The following is a 13,266-nucleotide window of genomic DNA, read 5'->3' on the forward strand; positions in this document are numbered from 1 at the left end:
GGAGAAAAACCTAGCTGCTGAATTGGAGAATTGCCGCAACTGAGTCAAATGCTTCTGGCCTCCCACTCAGTCTTTCAGCTGTTGTTTCCATGTGAGAGTAAATAGGTATAGAGTCCTCTGAAGAGAGCAGAAAGGAGCAACTGTGTTTGCGGGCTCATTTCTTGAAGCAAGGTATTTGCTGACTGAGCACACAGAATGGCCTGTAGCTGTTTTCCCTGGCTGCTCCTATTTACAGGGCAATACTTTGAGGCTGTTTCCTACAAGAGATCACACTGACCCAGGCCTCTTGCTTCATCTTTCAACTGCCGTAGAGGCAAAAGCTCGTAACTGGTTTCAGTTCAGAACACAGCTGAGCTACAGAGGGGCCTTGGCCAGGTCAGCTGTTGTGCCTCAGATCCCTATCTGTAAAATGAGGATAATGTTGCTGTATTTCACAGAACTGCTACGAGGAAGAGCTTAAAAAAACCCACAACCACCCAAACAGAAAAAGCAAACACAACCAACCTACCAAAAAAACCCCAAAACAGCAGCATCTCCTACATTTCCTTTGGCCTCTGCAAAGAGGAGAAGGAGCCAGATAGCTGCAAAGTCCCTTCACAAATGAGCTAAGCCCTGAATAGAAAATCTCAGGAAAGAAAATAGTGAGGAATAAGTGGCATAGTGTCTGAACAGGATGCTTAATGCAGCTATAATGATGCAATTCTCACAGCACAGTGCACTTTATAGACAACAGAACACCAGCGACAGGACCTGAGGGAATGGCATAGAGCTGTCAGGGTGGGGGGACCAGGTTGGGATTTAGGATAAGGTTCTGTACCAGAGAGTGGTCAGGCATAGAACATGCTCCCAGAGCTGTTGTATTGGCCCCAAGCTGCTGGCGTTTGAGAAGTGTTTGGGCAATACTCTCAGACGTACTGTCTGGATTTGGAGTGGTCCTGTGTGGAGCCAGGAGTTGGACTTGGTGGTCCTTGTTGGTCAAGTTGGGGTATTCTGTGATTCTATGGGGTAGAAGATACAGTCTAGATGGAACTACGTGCTGATAGCAAGGAGATGTTCAGATACGGTGTGGTGGATAAGAGAGAGTCAGTGGAGAGAATGCAAGACAGAAATCATTTGTCTAAGAATGAACAAATTCAATGAAAATCTGCACAGTCAGCAGAGGATAGGAGTAATGGGAAGCTGAGATGAGGCTCTGGAGTCCACAGTGTTTCAGTCATCCTGGAAACTTAAAGAGCAAGATAAACCAAACCAAAACAAAAAATTCCTGTTTTGTATAAGGAGGAGGAAAGAATAAAATTGTGAGGCTTGATAATTAGACTTTTTTTTAGACTGCTAATCATTACTAGAATACTTTGAAATTAAAGTGATCCCTGAACTACAATAATAAACAAGTAGGAAGCAAACCGATCCCAACAATAAAAGCAAAACTGTATGAAGAGAGCAGCATAGGAAAGAAAAATAGACCTCTCCAAAAGAAGATGCAGAAGGCTGAAGTGTGAGCTCAGAGCTGGTGACGGAACGAATAGATTTGTTATTTGTGAACATTAAGAGAGATAGAGTTAGGTTTCAAGACATGGTAGAACTGAGCTTAGTGGGTTAGGAAGATGTCCTTTTTTAGCCAGAATATGTTGGCCTCTGATGCTTATTTAGCTTAAAAGTCTCCAGAGAACTGGTGTACAGGTTAGCTGCTCACTCAGAAGTACCAGCAGATCCACAGGATGCTTCCCTCCTGTTCACTCCCCAGTGTTTCCATCCAGCAAACTCATGGCGAGGCTATGACTTGGGTAAGTTGCACTAATTTCATTCTTTTCAGATCAGCAGATCCTTCTGGGATCCGGTTTTGAATTCTTCCTAGAGCAAAACCCAAATGCGTAATGCACTTATGTTCCTCCAGTGGCTGTTTTTAGATCCATTTCTTTTGCAACTCAATTAATCAAAACTTCACTGCTCATTTTAAAATAAGTGGCATCTTTCTTATGAAGGTTTATTCCTTTCAGTCTTAGAGGTTTAAAAATAATCAAATGGATTCTGATTGAATCCAGATTTATGAACGATTCTCATTGTTCATATCTCAACACTTCGGTCATCACATTTAAGATTCCTTTCCTCAAAGGGATAGTTTTCAGGCAGATTGCCCCAAGTCACACCCTCCTTTCAGGCTGCAGAATGTTACTGTGTTGGCACTCATGCGAAACTCAAAGGAGGAAGGGAGGTAGAGAAGGAGCTGTAGCAGAAATAAACCACAGCTCTGAGCTTGTCCATGGTGTTTTTTTTCCCTCTTTTCTTCTGAGGATGGAGAATCCACAGATCCTTATTCATTTATTTGCTTAACCTATCTCCTTCAACTGCTCATTCATATTTGCCCTGTCATCTTTTGTGGCATCTTTCAAAAATCTCACCTCGAGAATGGTTGTGGGCATTTTTCCTTTTACTCTTCCAGCAAGGGTGGCTCAGTAACATGTTTCTGCTCATCAGACCCCCACACCTTCTCCTTCCCCACCTTTCTGTCCTTATTTCTTTCTGCTGGAGAGGCAGCTGCATCCCTGGGGAAGTGCACAGCCTGTGGCAGATCCCAGCTCCTCCTGGAATATTTCTGCTCTGACAGGCAGGATGACAGAGCCTAGCCTTCATGGCTCCACATCCACTGTGTTGAGGATGCCAATTAGTAGAGGAAGCACTGATTGGATTTCCCCCCCCCCCCACCATGGTGACAATTGACCTAAGCCACAGTAAGGCAGGAAATGCAATTAGACAGCGGATGATCTTGGGAAGGGCTGCAACTAATGGCTTAGCATTTTGCATTTTTCACAAACATTTAATTTATTCTCTTCCCGAAAGTTGCATATGGGATGGAGTGGAGTCATTTCATCCTCTCTTGTAAAGTAATTGCTCCGTGATCCTCTTTCAACATTGCAGAGCAATGTGAATAGCAAATTACAGCTCAAGTATCGCTCTTGCCAATGCTTGGGGTAACACTGTGGCAGGCAATAGGAGGGATGTGCTGGTGGCCTTGGTAGCCGAGTGGCACAGGGCCTTCACATCCAGGAGCATTAGCTGCAGGGAGGCTCTTGGGAGCTTTTGGCCATATCTGTCATGACAGAGCAGTGTCACAGCCTGTGTCCGTCAACCCCAGAAAGCTTCAGCTGACACTCAGCGTGCCAGACCAGAGGCAGCTCTGACACCTGCAAAGGAATGAGAAGGGCTGCACACAAGTACCAGTACGGGGACTGGGCCAGCCTGACACTGAGAATGGGAAATAGCTCCTGCTCTGGGTGTTCAGTGCACAAAGGCCCTCTAGGCTTCAGTATATAGGCAGCCATATACTGTCATGGGAATCCACAGCAGTGCAGAGGAATTAATTTAGTCATCTTGGAGCAGGGTGAGTTTGCATTGGGTTGTTTGTTTGCAGCACTAGGTAAGTTACCTTTATGAACGCTGACCTAGTAAATTAGTTAGATCAGGATGGTTCCCTGCCTTCATCTTCTCAATGGCCTGCCAGTCCCTTTTGTTCTAAGCTCATCTGTGTTGAGAAGGTAAACACAAGGTATGCCAATGGTGACCTTTAGAACTAGAAGCCTTTACGGTTTGTGTAACGCTGCAGATGTATATCCCATGGTAATAAATAAGCTAGTGCAATTATGGAATAAATCTTTGCCCCAGAGAGATACCCAGATGGGAATGGTGGAGCACATTGCCAAACAAAACACAGATCAGCCAGAGAGAAATGGGATGAAAGCAGCCAGAGTTTTTGCAAGAGGAGGGGAAGCCTCCCCTTGCAAGAGCAAGCTGAAAGAAATCAGAAGGACAGAGGGTATGAGAAAGACAATGAAGGAGAAGGTTAAAGCATGCACGAGGATAAGGGCCAAAAGATAAGGCCTATAAGAGAGGATAAGAAATGCTACGTTGGCAGAAATGTAATCATGGAAGAGGAAGGGAAGCTTGAAGTTTGACATCCATAGCTCTGCCACCATCTTGCTATGCTGCCTTTGCAAATCTCAGCTCAATGACTTGCAATTTTTTTGGAGGAAGATTGTCAGTACAACAGGCATGTGAGGCACCTACTGCAACCAGGCTAATCTGTAATATGAAAGATAGCAAAATCTTATGGAAGATGGAAAGCAGTTGGTCTTGGAAGAAGACTTGGACACAGGCAAGGCACCTCTTTTTACACAGACTGACAGCCTCTGCAGTGGAGGTGAAACAAAACCAGATGTTGAAGAGGACCACCAAGAGCACAGCCTGTTCTTGGCAGACAAATGAGAACAGGGAAGAGAATGAAAGAAATACTAACACCATGGTATGTGGGTGGAGGTGGAGAAGAAACAAGCAATGGCTCGGTAGACAAGGCAGGTGCTATTTTAGTCACACTAGGCTAATTTCATCTCTGATGTAAATTCATTTACGTCAATTTTAGTCAGTTGAATTACACAAAAGATTAATTTGGGTCAGAATGTTGAGGTGAGGTTGAGTCAGCCTAAAATAAGTGTCGGGGTGCAAGGAAGAGATGTGAAATAGGGACCAGGTGAAGAACAGGAGTCATCCTGGATGTGGAAAGCAGGGATGAGAGAGGGAAAAAAAGAGGCAGCAAAGGGAAACTGGCCACAGGATCCCACAGAGGTGTTGGCCAATGATTCTCATTCCAGCTCTGGTCAGCTTGCAAAGAATTTCAGCCTGCTCCTTGAGCTTTGCAGCATGGTGGTTTTTTACCCCTTTGTCCTTCTCATGGTCCGCCTGCCCTCACCAGTCCTCCTGGCAGCTCACACACCCACATACCATGCTCAGTGAGAGATCTTAACAATCTTTGGTTTTATTTGTTTGTGTTTAATCACAAAGTTTTCTGGGTTTAAGCTGAAATAGATTTTGGATCAGGGTTTCACAGAGCAGCAGAGACAGATGCATTTAGCAGGGAGAATGGATCTGATTCACTCCTGGTACAGCTTCACTGGAGTCAATGGAAATGAATTTGTTCCATTAATTCTCCAGAGATGTCATGGGAGCCAAATGAAACCAGACAGGGCCATTCTCAAGCTGACAAAAGCATCCATACCTTAACCCTCACCAGCCTGCTTCTGGAACACATGGAAAAAGTGCCAGAAATACCTGACACCATCTTTAAGGTTTCTAAAGAAATGCCTCTCAACACAAAGCATAAGAAATAGAAGAATGATGCTATTACATTTAATGAAATGAAAACAAGAAATAATTAAGCACGTCTCTTCCTTTCCACTCTGCTTTTTTCCTTTTCCTGCATGTGCCTTCCATCAATTGTTTGTGATGACTCTTAAACTGGTGTTTACTTTTCATAACTTTATGTACTGAGATAATCCCACATCATGAATCCCTGAGGTTTCTTTTCTCTCCCTTGTCCTCATTTACCCTAGCTTTTATTTTCCTATTCAGTTTATGCATTGTTGTTCTTTGAGATCATGATATTTAATTGTATTTTATTTGAATTCCCTTCTTCTATAGCTTGGCCCTGTTTTTGTTTTTCTGTTGCCTCCTCCCTTGTTCGGCATCAGCCTCAGTGAAGAGAAGGTCAGTAACATATAAAGATTATCTTTAACCATCTCTTTGACACTTGCCCCAAACTCAGCTTCCCATTTCCCACCTTCCACAAATACTTGGTACTTCACTACAAATAAACACGCACAAGGCACTTTCGTCTCATACTCAATCAGCATAACAAACACAAACTCTCTTCTACAACATTCAATCATTATATTTAGTCGTAATATCATGCTTTTCATCTGCAAACACCCACACATGCATTGGTTAATTTGTCCTTACAACAGCCCTGCAAGGTAGGTAATTACGTGTTATTATCTCCATTTTATACATAAGGAAACTCCAGGAGAAATTATGAAACTCCTAACAAGAACACATACCCGCAAATCTAAACATGTACTAACTACAACTTCTACAAACACACACATACACACAGTCGCCTACCTATACATTAGACTACAATGAAAATAAGGAACCAGCAAGTGTGCTGCAGGAAGGGAGAAAGGCACTGAACACATTGCATCTGTCAGAAGGAAACTTCTCAGACCATGTGATGGGCCTTGTGTGGCAGGGGAGAGGTGCGGGAAGCAAACGCTGAGCTCTCTGCAGCACACTCTGTAGTTTCTGGGCAGCATTTGATGACTTCCCTTTCCAGCAGATGAGCAAATGTGCAAGGTGAACTCTTCCTTGCCCTCACATAATTCTGAAGCACGACCATGGTTTGATTTCGTATTTGCAGTTTCACTGCCTTCGCTCTATCAACATTTGTTTCTGAGAAGAAGTTGGGAAAATCCAGCCATGCACAACTCCCCTCCTGACCTATCTGAATGCTAACCGAACCCTACTTCGTCTACTGCCTGTCAAGATGTCACGATGGAAAGATAAGGGACCTTCTGGACCAGAGGAAGCCACACAAAACCAAAGGAATACAGAGGAAACATTAGTGGGAAGGCCAGAGAGCTAAAATGATGACATGAGCAATTAACTTTGCTCCAGAACAGCAGGACTCAGTGCTAGTGCATCCTGCGTGACCTGGAGTCACCATCCCTGGAGGTGTTCAAGAAAAGAGATGTTGCACTGGGTGACATAGTCTAGAGCAGTCACAGGCATGGGCTGATGGTTGGACTCAATGATATTAGTGATCTTTCCAATCTTAATGATTCTATGATATCCCCTCTGCCATGGGGGCAGGGTGCTCTGCTGCAGCCCCACACGCTACTCCCCATGTACTCCTCACAGAGAAGAGGCTCGAATGACTCCGCTGTGTTCAGAGGGCACTGCTTCAGAGGTTCAGATCCTGAAGCATATTTAGGCATTGGATTCCCACTTATGCAAGAAATGTCCACCGTAACTAACATTGTAACTATGACTGCCTCTTATTTCATTGTCCTCCATTCAGTGTGACACTGAGGCTCTCATGGACTTGGGAATCACGATTCAATGAACATCATCCTCTTCCCTCTCCAGCTGCCTTATTTTCCAAATCTATCACATCCTCTCTCAGCATAGCTACATCCAGGCAAATTATTTCAATGTCCTCTTCCTTTCACTCCTTGTCTTTTGGGGCGGACTGCAGACAAAGCTATAGGATAGGGGTAACCAAGTTCAATATACATGTTTGTTCCATGAGAGCTAACAGAAGGCCCCATAACTTCTTTATATCAGTAAAGACATTAAGGATTTTTTTTTTCTATACCAGATTTTCTTAAAATCTCTTACTCTTCTTAGCTTTTCCAACATTGTGCCCCGATGTATTCAGTTTTCCCTGTCAGTTTTCTACACTTCAAAATCTGTGGTTTAGAACAATTGCAATCTTTTTTTTTTGTTGTTGTTGTTCTTTCCCCTAGCTGGCGTACATTACTTATTTTTTAATTTCTAATTGCTGCCTGAGCTCTACTACCAATCCAGAACAGGCTGCTGCTTCCTCAGACACTGGAGCCAAGGTTGAACCTTCACAGCATTCAGCCTACTAACTCTGCATACTCTCATTACAGGGGTACTCTCAGCTCCATCCTTATTAATTGCAATCAATCTTCTATACCACAGAAGTGACACAAACTTCTGGACCAGTTCCTGATCTGAGCATCCATGCACTGTGCCAGCATGGAGGGAAGACTAGCCCTATCTTACAAACAAGAACTTGACAAGGTGAGGCAAAATAATGGTTGGGCAAGACGATCTTAGTGGTCTTTTCCAACCTTAATGATTCTATACAAATGTTTATTCTGATCTCATTGCATTCCTGCGCTACTCCTGTCTACTTGCCTGTATCCACCTCATATCTCAAGCTGGAAGCTGCAAGAGATCTGGGGCCTGGCCATAGTCCAGCCTCATGGGGTCTTGGTCTGGATTTAGCGTTCCCAAGTGCTTATGGCAACTGGGCAATAATGCAAACAAACAGTAAAACAATACAAGCAAAACTTAAAAAGCTAATGGCCGTGATAAGTATAATACATGTCATGGAAAGCAAACGTACCCACTGATGTGGGAGAAGGTGATAAGGATGAGGAAGTTTAGGAAGAATACAGATGGAATTTAAGGATTGTAGTGCAGCATTTGAGCTGGGAATGCAGGACGAAGGAATTTGAAATAGCCATGATGAAGACAAGCTAATGTATTCCAGCTAATGTGGGATTGCAAAGGGAGATGGTGGCAGGATGCAAATAGGAGGCTGTTGTGATTGCAGCACTGAGCCAGCCAACCTCCGTCTACACTAGCAGCATACATTGTATTAGAAAGTTTTGCACCCACGCTCTAAATAACACGATGCTCAACATAAATTTGAATTTTGCATGAACAAAAGACAGCTGCATTAAAAATGAGCTAGTCAGTCTTGGTTAATGCTTTTTGAACACGTGTCTTCTATATGCTAGGCTTCAGCCTCCTTGGGCACAGTATTCCTTCCTTAATGAGTTAGCTCTTCTTTACATGAGATCATCATTTATGTGAGTTTACAACACAGTTGTTCTTCACTGACTCCATTGCAAGGTTCGTTACCCTACACAAAACCTCCAAGTAGTGCCCTCACTTCCCACTGGTGCAGGACGCTTGGCTTGACCGCTTACTGAAAAACACTCATGCCACAGTCACCAGCTTGGTTGCTTTACTGAGCTGAACTAGCTTTAAGTTAGCTGGCTGTTTTTCCAAAATGACGCATTTTCCCTGTGCAGACAAGGTGGGGGAAGAGAAACCACTACTGCGACAGCTTTTTCAACAAGCTGGAGGCTGCAAAAACAAGGAAGCTAGGAACAATAAAACGTAATCCAATGAATATGTTGAGAAGGGTTTTAGAGCTATGGTCAGCCTTGTCTGAGTCATGAGAAAAGAAAACCACGAGACTTTGACCATATTAGACTGCCTTACATAGGTAAATATAAAGAGTCTTTAAATAGATGAAAGATGATAATTATAATTTCAAAGAGGAGTAAATCACTACCCACACCCTTTGCCTCCCTACCTGAAGATCTTATCAAACTAAATTATGATTTCTTTCTGGAATAACGAGGTAGAGCCTCAACCAGTAAAAATCAGAACAGCTTTGTGGACTTACACAGCAGCGACTGACTCAGCCAGAGCTCAGTCCCACTGCCTGCCTGGATGTCCTCCTCCTCCCAGCATCACACTCAGAGCTGTGTGCACCGTAGCCACATGCTCACGCAAAAACAGACCGGTGTTCAGAGATGGCTTCCCCTAGACCCGAGGAAGCCAGAACTTGAGAAAAATAGGCTTCATAAACCCCAGCCTTTTGTTAGTGGTGGTACCTTTTGCCCTTGTGGTTGGCTGTCAATTCTCTGATGGAGCCAAAGGCTTCAGAACATTGAAGGGACACCTGTGACTACATTCTCTATGTTTCCATAACCAAGGCCAGTGTGTTTCACCCAGCACACCTTGCAGCAAGCCCTCTTGCTGCTGATTTAAAACGTTTCATTTCAAGAGTTGGAGACAGCATAGTGGATACCCCCACCAAGCTTGTTACACTGTTTAGGTGGTTATGTGCCTTCACTTTTAAATAGACATGCTTTATTTTCATCAGAATTTAGTCTCTAAAGTCAGTGCTAACCACCCATGTACGCATCTTGAAGCCTTACCTGTTTTTTCTCAGAGTCCTCAATTCAAGATGTTTACTGCTGGTGCTTCAGCATACATTCTGCTGCGTAAGTGCTTGTGAAATGCCTGTGCTCCCCAAGCCACACACAGCTGAAATGAGAACAGGCAGCTATCATTTTGGTCAGCTGATGCTAGAGAGTTAAGCTTGTAAGCACTGCCGTGCTGCTCTCCAACCTGATAAACATGACCAATAGCTGCACCCTGCCTGGAGAGAGAAGCATCAGCAACAAGTGGCACTAATTCAGCTATTTCACAGGGTAACAAGATGCCACTTGCTATTATTCTGTTCCCCACCAGAGCTAACAATGATAATAGCATGAAAGATTGAGACTTGTACTAGTGTGAACAAGTTAGGATTTTTTTTTTCCTGCTTTAATTTACAGTCCAAGAAATAGCAAACTTTCATGGCTTTGCTGTTTGAATGAAAAGTTTGAAGGAGAGCTTCCATGAAGGAGGTGTAGGATGCACCATTTGCAGCAGATCTGAGGTCTTTCTCCCCTTCCCTTCCCACCCATATCTCCTGAAGAAGCTATGAAGGGAGGATTCCCTATTCATGCAAAGGCACTATGCCAATCTTGAAGCCAAGCGAGTTGTTTTGCTAAGTCTGCAGCCTCGGATAAGGTGATTTAATCACATTGGCTGCCAGCAGCGGAGGCCTTGGCTTCCTCTTTCCCCTTCTGGCTGTGCATTCCCACCACTCACCCTGCACCTGCTCTGGGCCTCCCCAGGTTGGTTGCCCAGGCTGAACTGACTCATTGCATCCACCCAGCAGAAAGCGAGGGCATGGCTAACTGCAGGGCAGCAGAGAGCTGATAGGGTGACTCACCTGCTCTGATGAAATCACAGCCACTGTTTTCAGCAGGCCATCTCCATCCAATAAGAGGCAAATAGCTGCCATCACAATGGTGAGATGTAGAGCTATGCAATGCCAGATAGCTGACTCTGCTGCCACACATGCCTTAGATTTGCACCTCTGCCAAGCAATGGCAAAAGGCTTCAAGTTCCTGTGCGAACTACTGTGCAGAACGTGCTTTGGCAGGGGATTGGGCTTGATGAGACCCAGAGGTCCCTTTCAACCCCTATGATTCTGTGATTCAGGATGAGCTGCGGCGATGCACGCACTCCACTCTGATGAATGTGCAGAACATAAGGCAGTTCCACCAGCCCTTGATGCTGGTAGCAAACCTGCACTTGGTATTATTTTTTTCCTCAAATTCTGAAGAGACCTCCAAAAAAAAAAAAAAAAGAAGACACTGATTCAGTCTTATTCTAATTCACCATTTAAGAATCACAGAATTGTTAAGGTTGGAAAATACCTCTAAGATCGCCTAGTGCAACCATCAGCCCATCCCCACCATGCCTACTGACCGTGTCCTCAGTGCCACATCCACATGGTTCTGGAACACCTCCAGGGACGGTGACTGCACCACCTCCCTGGGCAGCCTGTGCCACTCTTTTAGAGAGGAAATGTCTCCTAATATCCAACCTGAACCTCCCCTGGTGCAACTTGAGGCTATTCCCTCTCATCCTGTCAACCAAACTGTCAGCATGCCACACCTGCAAGCAAGGAAGATCAGTCCAGGTGGGTCCCTGCAGCGTGATGTGATCTGTAAATGACCTCCAGATAGCAGAGGAGGTGCCTCATTTTCCCCTTGTATTTTCTCTGGCTGGATATCATGGGATGGTTTCCCGGAACAGCCTCTCGTATGGGGAATTGAACTTTAGCTGTGCTGTCAGGGTGCTGTCACTGTTTTATAGCTTTAAGTGCACAATAGTGGACTCATGTCCTAAACTGCATTTTTTCTGCACTGAAAATTCTCCTTTTTATCTGTGACAAACAAACTTGCTGTGGCAATATCTCCCATAAATCCCAGTGGAAACGAACCTGCTTGGGCTAGCGAGGAAAAGCCACAAGATATCTAGAGATCTGTTATTTTTTTTTTTGTTTCTCCTTCCTCTCTTTGTTGCCTGAGCTAATTTTACTTCTGTGTGTCTACCAGGATCTGTGCATGCCTGCCATTTGGCAAACTTTGCATTCTGAAGTTAGCAGGCAGGACATCCGCCAAGCAGCGTTCAGTCGCACAATGACAGCAGATAATGTGCTTTGAATTTTCTTGCTGCACAGAGGTCAGTGAACTTGCCCTCCTCACTTGCCCATTTCCCTACTATCCTGCACTTCACAGATAAGTCCTTTGGCTGTTTTCTACTGACAGTTCTGCTGATATAAGAAACTTATTCTGCATTTGATGCAAATGAAGGCTCCTGAATTGTCACACAGAAGCTGCTTCTAAACACTGGAGGAATTGGTCATGCTCTGCCCTCTCCTTCAGAGCCATTAAAGGCTGTATCACATGCTCGCTTCATGCTTCCCCACTGAAATGCAAAACTCTCAGCAGTGAGGAGTGCCTGGGTGTCAGGAGCTCTTTAGTCAACATGTGTGTTTGAATGAGTGAATGTTACTCTCTGGATCATCCAGGGAACATTAATGGCTTCAACTGATCTCTATAGGGTTGCGTTTAAAAGCAGCTAAGCCAATTGCTTTTAACAAGTGCTTGAAATGAGATGTCTACAGAGTGTTTTCTTATGCCAGCACAGAGGCACAAGCTGGGCGATGGGCTTTTGGGTGTATCAAGGGGCAGCAGGGTGATGGGCTGCAGCTGCAGTGAGGTGCAGGGAGGCTTATTTTCACTGAGAGGAGTGTGAGGTGCTGGCATGGGCTGCCCAGAGAGATTGCGGGTGCCACACCCCTGGATGTTCAAGGCCAGGCTGGATGGGGCCCTGAGCAGCCTGAGCTGGTGGGTGGTAGCCCTGCCCAGGGCAGGGGGTTGGGGCTGGGTGGGCTCTGAGATCCCTTCCAACCCAACCAGTCTGTGATTCTATGATTTTATGATTCTTTGATTCTTGGCCATGTGAGGCACGGACAAACAGCAGCTCTGGTAACCTCAGAGGGAACAGCATTTCCAAAAAATTCTCACACCTTGTCTGGTGCAACTCAGGCTCCTTGGCAGAGAGCAGCAGAGCAAGACTCTGAGCACAGCCCAAACCCAGATGGCTGTATCTCTGTTCGGCCCAACATCTTGTTGTCCATGAGATGTGATGTTGATATAATTAAAGACCTGTCACTTCCCGTTCTGTACAGAGTTCACCCCTCACCTCACTGCTGGACAACAGCTGGTGGGACATTTTGCATTACAGGTATCTGTTGTGAGAAGCTCCACATTTCGTGCACAGTCCATTGAAATTTTAGTATCTAAAGGGGGGCTCTAAGAAAGAAGGGGAGAGACTCTTTAGCATGACCTCTTGTGATAGAACAAGGAGAAATCATCAAGAGGATTGTGGCCAGCAAGTCAAGGGAGGTGATCCTGCCCCTCTGCTCTGTGCTGTGAGGCCTCACCTGGAGAACTGCATCCAGATGTGGAGTTCTCAGTTCAGGAGAGACATGGAGCTGCTGGAGCGTGTCCAGAGAAGGGCTACAAAAGTGACCACGGAGTGGAACATCTCTCCTATAAGGACAGGCTGAGAGAGCTGGGGCTGTTCAGCCTCGAGAAGGGAAGGCTCTGAGGTGACCTTATAACGGCCTTTCAGTATCTAAATGAGAGCTACAGGAAAGAAGGGTGGAGATTCTTTAGCAGGGCCTGTGGTGATAGAACAAGG

The sequence above is a fragment of the Numida meleagris genome, chromosome 1, assembly GCF_002078875.1.
Source record: "Numida meleagris isolate 19003 breed g44 Domestic line chromosome 1, NumMel1.0, whole genome shotgun sequence".
NCBI lineage: Eukaryota > Metazoa > Chordata > Aves > Galliformes > Numididae > Numida > Numida meleagris.